The following is a 7,261-nucleotide window of genomic DNA, read 5'->3' as shown; positions in this document are numbered from 1 at the left end:
CGCCGGAGCTCTGTTGATTGTGGTGCTGCTTCACCAGAGACGTAGCCGTTTTATCTTTGGGACGACACGCCAAACCGAGAGCACTACCGGGGCGTATCTCGTCTTGCGGAAAGAGGCATCCTCAACTCGACTAAGTTTTATTTCCAGTTTACAGTTTCGATTTCATTGTAATTTTCAATTTTAGTTCTTCCTTCTTGGGTTGTATTACGCCTGGCTTTTATCTCTTGTTTGAAGTAGAATCCCAACAATCCTCCTTCTTCAAAACCATCGCAAATGAGCAAACCACCATCTCTGGCTCCTTTCAGCTTCGACGACTGCAATAGCTGCGTAGCCGTTCTGTTCGACTTCAATACAAGGAGGATGATGGAGCTGAGAATATTGATAGTGATGGCTCGGAGAAAATCCTTCATGGGCCTGTAGCGAGAGGAGGATCGAGAGAGGCGGGTTTGAAGACGCTATATATGCAGCGTTTGGGATGGCGGAAAGCTGTGTGATGAGCGAGGATGGATTTTTCGAGATGACGTATGAGTCGATCCACGTTATAGCGTAGTGTGGGGAGAGCCTGAGGTGGTGTGAGTACGGAGAATGCGTGCATCGTGCAGTGGAGATTGCTTGTGAGGAGAGATGCAGATATTCACCTTCTGGAGAGGTTTATGTTGATGGATGCTTCCTTAGTTATGTCTACATAGATGAGGGTTTTAGCACCTTCGAGGGAGGAGGTAAAATGCAAATCACAATTGGTAAAATAGAAAATGCATGCAAGTCACCTAATCCAGTTGGCGTGAATCGGCCTAGAGAGAGAAGCTCTCCCTTCTCTCTAGAATTCGTCCACTCTCCCTCCCTCCCCTTTGAGGGAGGTGAAACGTGATTGTTGCATCTGACACAAGGTGAAGTCCGGTGGTGAGCTGCCGGAGGGGGAGGCCGCGGCCTTGATACACACGATGCAGCCCCTTTCCTCGCCGGAGTGGAAGTTTCGTTCACTTGCACGGCCTAAGACCAAAAGGGTTGGCACGCCCCACCCAGAGAAAGCTCGACAAGCCCTCAAACGAGCCGGTCTTGAATCTGGTTCGGAGGTTAGTCGGGCTAAGAAGAAGATGGCGTTTGAAATGGTTGATAGACTCGTCGGCAAGCCCCATGGTGAAGGGAGGAGGTCACCGGAGGTTGAGCAAGCCCTTGTTGGGGAGATGTTGAACGCACTAGCTCAAATGGCTAAGGAAGGGAGCACGCCAACGTGTGAAATAGAGGAACCCGATTGTGAGGAGGTCGCCGGAATTTCGCCGGCGCCGGCCAGTGGGGACTGTGATGTTCCACCCAAGGAGAAAGTGCTGGTCAACGTTCAGCATGTGGATGGTACAAGAGGTCATGTGAACCCTTGTCTTGGTGTGGGGGTGACATGTGAATAAGTGGATGCATGAGACCCACAAATGGAGGAAAGACCGAACTCTACTTTGCATGGGGAAGTAAGTGTTGGCCCTTTTTTGGTAAGTGACAATTTGAATTCAAATTCAACCCCATGTGACACACACCCCTCCCTCCCACCTCTAGTCAATGGTGAACGCAAAGGGGGTCGGCCTCCCGATGCACCACCGCCGGAATCCTCGCAGGAAAAGCTGGTGCCGCCGGCCGGAGCGTGGAAGGAGGCGAAAGAATCTTTATCTCGCGTGGGGATGGGGTCCGTGGAAGGAGCACCAGCCACGCAAAAATTCTAAAAAGCCGAGCCAATCTCGTTGGATGCCACCAAGATCAAAGCCTTGGGGATAGTCGGCTGTTTTGAAGGTACACCACCCCTCTCCTTTTCCGACTCCGACTTAGAAACGGATTACCTCTCGGAGAAGCTAGGGCTAGCCGTCGTTGGAAAATTCTCCCATTCGCTCCCATCTACTTACCAAATACAAAAAAGTCTAGGAGGATTGGGGTTAGTTGGTTCATTTACATGGAAATACTTGAATGCCAAGCATATTTTAATCCTATTCCATGAGATGACCGACTATGCTAAGGTGTTCAATGGTCCTAATGGGAGCCCGAATTGGTATGTTGATGTTCACCCGATGAGGGTGTTCAAATGGGCGCCGGACTTTGATACATTCTTCGAGTCGCCGATTGTTGCCGTTTGGTGCAACATCATGGGCATCCTGGCGCATCTCTTTGAGGAATCGGCCATCATGGCAATCAGTAATCTCTTAGGCAAGCCACTACAAGCCGATCATGCCACCATCCATCAAAGCCGGCTCTCCTTTGCTAGGATTTGTGTGGAGATTGACATTTTGATCCCCCCGCCGGAAGAAATCATCCTCAATATCTGAGGTAAAGATTCAAGGTACAAAGTGGCATGGGACCGTATCCCTTTGTTTTGTGCAAATTGTAAACATGTTGGGCACGTGAAAGAAGATTGTCATGCTTCGGGAAGGAAGAATCGGGGTGGAGGCAGGGATCGCCGAGTATCAACCAAGGCATATTACTCGAGCAACGTCCCCAAGATCACCCGCCAAGAGTGGCGCCCAAAGGCGGATACTTAGGCTGGCACCTCATCAACTAGTGGGCATCCGAACAAGGCTAAAGAATGTACCGACCAAACGAAGAACATGGAGGGATCAACGGATGCAGAACCGTAGAAGATTAAAGAGGCTAGCAGGAGTCAACCACGTGTGGATGATGATGGGTTCCAATTGGTGTCGAGAAAGAGGAAAGGCAAGGTACATGAGGGTGATGTGTACATCAAAGCGCAACACATTGATTCATGGCATTTGAAGGAGAATGTTGCTACGGTGACATTTGGGACTGATAAATCGGGTGTGAACAAGTCGGGCACTGGCTCAATGAGTGTAGCATGTGGGCCCCCAACCGGGAGATGGAAGGCTTCATTGAGGACCTTGACCCAGGAGGGTGCGTCCCCTGCGGAGGTATCCCTATTGCGGGCCTTAATTAGGAGATGGACTAAGGTTTTTGGTGATGCATAGGCTGCATCAAAAGTGTAATAGGGTTCTTGAGAGTATATAGATGACCACTCTAGTTGTTAGGGAGACCCTCGTTGTACTCTAATTGTCATGGCGAGTCATCACTTTTGGGCGACTCGGTGTTTGTATGGTTGTTGCAAATGGCTTTTGGTAATGCACAGGTGTGGGTCCGCCTTAACCCTCCACCCCTTGGGGTGTTAAAAAAAATAGAAGAAACATAAGTAAAGGGTGTCATATATTGCTAACTCTACTTTAAATTACTGATTACAACTAAATGATACTACCTTCGTCTAGCAATGGAAGTCACATTAGATGTGTACACGAATTTTAATAAATATAAAGAATAATGAGCTGAAAAAGTTAGTGGAATATACTGTATTTTATAAATTGATTCAATATTTTTATGACTAAAGGCCCATTTTGTTCCTTAACATATTGCGATTTTATGATTTTGGTCCAAAACATTATCTTTTGAATTACTCAGCCCCTCACAAATAAAAACGGGTCACATTTCGTCCATTTTGGATGGTTCCGTCAAAAATTTGATGGTTCCCCCCTCCAGCATCTCCGCCGCCAAGTTCGGCCATACCATCACCTTCGATCCTCCTCCTCCCTATTTCTATCTCTGTCATTTCCTTCTCTCGCTCTTTTCTTCTCAATTAGAAGTTCCAAATTGAAACACTGCCTTCTCGGTGTCATCCCCCTCTGCTTCAGAATCGATTTCGGCGCACCCTCATTTCTCCTCGGACATGCCGGCTTCCGACTCCCGATGTTCTGCCGCTGCTGCTCACCATCAAGTCTTCGTCTCGTCTCCTCTCCCTTTCCCTCACCCTCGACCCCTCCATCGACTACCTCCCCCTCGCCCCCGCAGTCGTCCAGGCACCCTTCGCTACGGCTGCCTCCCCCCGCCGCAGTTCCACCTCCTCCTCTCAAATCGTGGCTGCGGCAACACCGGAAGGCGTCGTCGTCGCTAATTTTGCCGGAGATGAAATCGATCGAATACACCCCCGATTGCAGCACCTGCAATTACCTATTTTTGACTCTTTCGAAAATCGGTCAATTTGGGGAAGCGGTGGAGGTGTTGAAAGGGATGGGGAGGGCGGGATGCGTCCCCGATTGCGACAACTAAGGAGGATTGATTGCTGAGTTGAGCGAGGTGAGGAAGGTGGACGCAGTGGCGGAGGTGGTGAGGGAGATGATGTAAGGAGGGGGTGAAGCTGAGGGATGAGACGGTGACGACGGTGGGTGAGGCCGAGGGATGATGGAAGGTGGACGTCGTGGCGGAGGTGGTGAGGGAGGTTTGGGTTAATTACATATTAGACATTAATAAAACATAATTATTAACTCTTAATCCGGTCAACATCCAATTAAAATTCGTTGACCGTCAAATTTTTTACGGAACCGTCCAAAATGGACCAAATGTGACCCGTTTTTATTTGTGAGGGACCGAATAATTCAAAAGATAATGTTTTGGACCAAAATCACAAAATCGCAATATGTTAAGGACCTGAGCCTTTAGTCTATTTTTATCAACTGAAGGTGGCAGTTCGCCAAAACTGGTAGCACTTGTTGTTGGAGGTTTAGCCATTTTATCAGTCGAAGTTGGATTATGTTATTTTATCAAGTCACGTGGGAAGAAAAGTGATGGTAAGCCTACTCGATTTATTTTTGTATATTTTACAAACTAGTATGTTTTACGATTTTATTTCCATGGTGTTTTAAGTTTATGATGAGAAACGCATCATTTTTTTCAGATTGGTGAGTGGGATGACAACTTTTTCCATTGCCGAGAGTAGCTTTTGCCTCGCGGATCAGTTGTTAAATTGTTATAAGGGTTTGCTCCTTTTATTTTGGTATGCTTAGTTCCTTGTAGACTAGTTGTAGATGTTTTTTCTTTGATATGTTCGAAAGTATGATGTAAATGATAAGTTCTAATGATATTATATTACTTATTCATAAAAAAATATAAATGGACACTGGCATCAGTACCATATTAAACCATGTCACAAAACTTTTATTCATATTATAATTGGGCTTGCGATGCAATCGACATTTGTTGTTCATCAATGCAGTATTTAAAAAATGTCAAAACAAATTTAGGTGACACACTTACATTTTCATGTTGACATTTATTTTTAAAAGCCTACAGAAGGACAAACTAAATTTGTGTTATATATTAATATCACCATTTTATATTTTTTTAAATATTACAATGATAAATTAGCAAATTGATAATTTAAAAAAAAAGTTAACATTATAATAACGCATCCCCTTTATCCCCTTTATATACATTTACAAACATTAGAGTTGAGCATTGTCTCCATTAGACATTTTAATTTTTTTAAATATTACAATGATAAATTAGCAAATTGATAATTTAAAAAAAAGTTAACATTATAATAACGCATCCCCTTTATCCCCTTTATATACATTTACAAACATTAGAGTTGAGCATTGTCTCCATTAGACATTTTAAACCGATAATTTTTAATGAGATTTGTAAAAATCATGGATTAAATATGTCCGGTCAATGGATTTTGACCAAATAATAAATGTGACGAGACATTTAATTTTGTGAAATTAAATGACATAGCGTCGATCTACATTTTACGTAGATAAATGTAGTATATTCACTTTCTCAAATCCGATTTCCGGTGAGTGAGAAATAATGGATTAAAGTTGGGCATAATTAGCTTTTAATTAAAGCTTGGAGTTGGAGGTTAGGGAATAATTAACTAGTGTTAATTATCCCACATTGGAGGATTAACACATCTTTTAATGTGTTTAAATTAAGTGACTTTATGTTACTTAATAATTATAGTAGACCAAGATGGGTGAAAGAGCCCACACGTGCGCGCGCTGCCGCCGCCCGCCCGCCCGAGCCCGTGCTCGTGCTTGTGGCCGCGGGCCCGGGCCCGATCCCGATCTCGATCTCGATCTCGATCTTGGACTTGGACTTGGACTTGGACTTGGTCTTTGGGCTTGGTGCTTGGGCTTGTCCCTAGCCCAAACTTAATCTTTTTATACCACCGCAAAGTCAGCAATCCAAGTGGCTTGACACGTCGTCAAGCGTGGCACAGTCAGAGCTGCCACGTGAGAAAAGCATACGCTCCGCACGTGAAAGGCATACTCCTGCCACACGCTCGTAACCGTCGGCGGTTACGAATCTGCCATGATGAGCCTTCATGGCTGTTGACCCACAGCAGTGGACTGAGCCTATAAATAGGCTAGTCACTCCATGCATCTACACTACATTATTCACAAGCATAACAGCATAAGCTCTCTCCCTCTCTCTGCATTGTCTTTCTGTCGAAGCTCTGCCCTCTCCTTCATCCAGTTCGCCGGAGCTCTGCTGATTGCGGTGCTGCATCAAAAGAGACGTAGCCGTTTTACCTTTGGGTCGCGGGCCGCGGGACCGAGAGCACTACCGGGGCGTATCTCGTCTTGCGGGAAGAGGCCTCCTCGACTCGGCTATCATACTGGTTCAGTTGTTTCGATTTCCAATTGTAATTTCATTCAGTTCAGTTTCTCCTTTTCTTCCTTTTGGATTGTATTACGCCCGGTTATATCTCTTGTAATCCTCAGAAACCAACAAGATTTCCTTTCTTCCCACGACAATTTTTCCTAGCAACAAAAAAAAAGTGATACATAGCACAATCAATATTTTTCCTTCACAACAGACATTTCATTTCCGATCCACAGGACTTTTCAACCGAAACAATTCAAAGATTGTGCCAACTCAAAATATATCAAACAAACTATTCCATCCATATTTTGCAGAAGCATATTTGATATAGCACATATATTATGTTCCTTCAATATTGTTTACATCAACAGCTCAACCTTTTTCGTCCCTGCAAGAAAAGAATGTTCATAAAGTGGACCATTAAAATTTTAAATGTGGATAATATGAAGAAAACACTCCCTTATACCAAATCAATAATCCATTTTGAATCGTAATACTCGAACCACTTTTTATTTTTTTTCTTTCTCCAACTTTAGTAATTTGTATTGAAACATGCGTCGTATACTAATAAAACTATTGATAATGCACAAAGAGTAAGATTTTCTTAAAATAATATTTTTAGCTTGCTAGATTAAACATTGAGAAAGAAACTAAACTGATTCTTCTTAATAATTAAAAGAAACCAATCAAATTTAATTTCACTATGACTTTATGCATTCTCAAGATATGGAACTCAAATTGTCATAAGAAACTGAGGACCCTAATGCAATTACTTAAAGAATATTCACAGGAGAGAGGTATTAACTAAGTTAACCTATTGCATAATTTAGGGTATCAAAAT

Source organism: Salvia splendens, chromosome 14 (genome assembly GCF_004379255.2).
Source record: "Salvia splendens isolate huo1 chromosome 14, SspV2, whole genome shotgun sequence".
Taxonomy (NCBI): Eukaryota; Viridiplantae; Streptophyta; class Magnoliopsida; order Lamiales; family Lamiaceae; genus Salvia; species Salvia splendens.
This window is presented reverse-complemented; position numbering follows the sequence as displayed.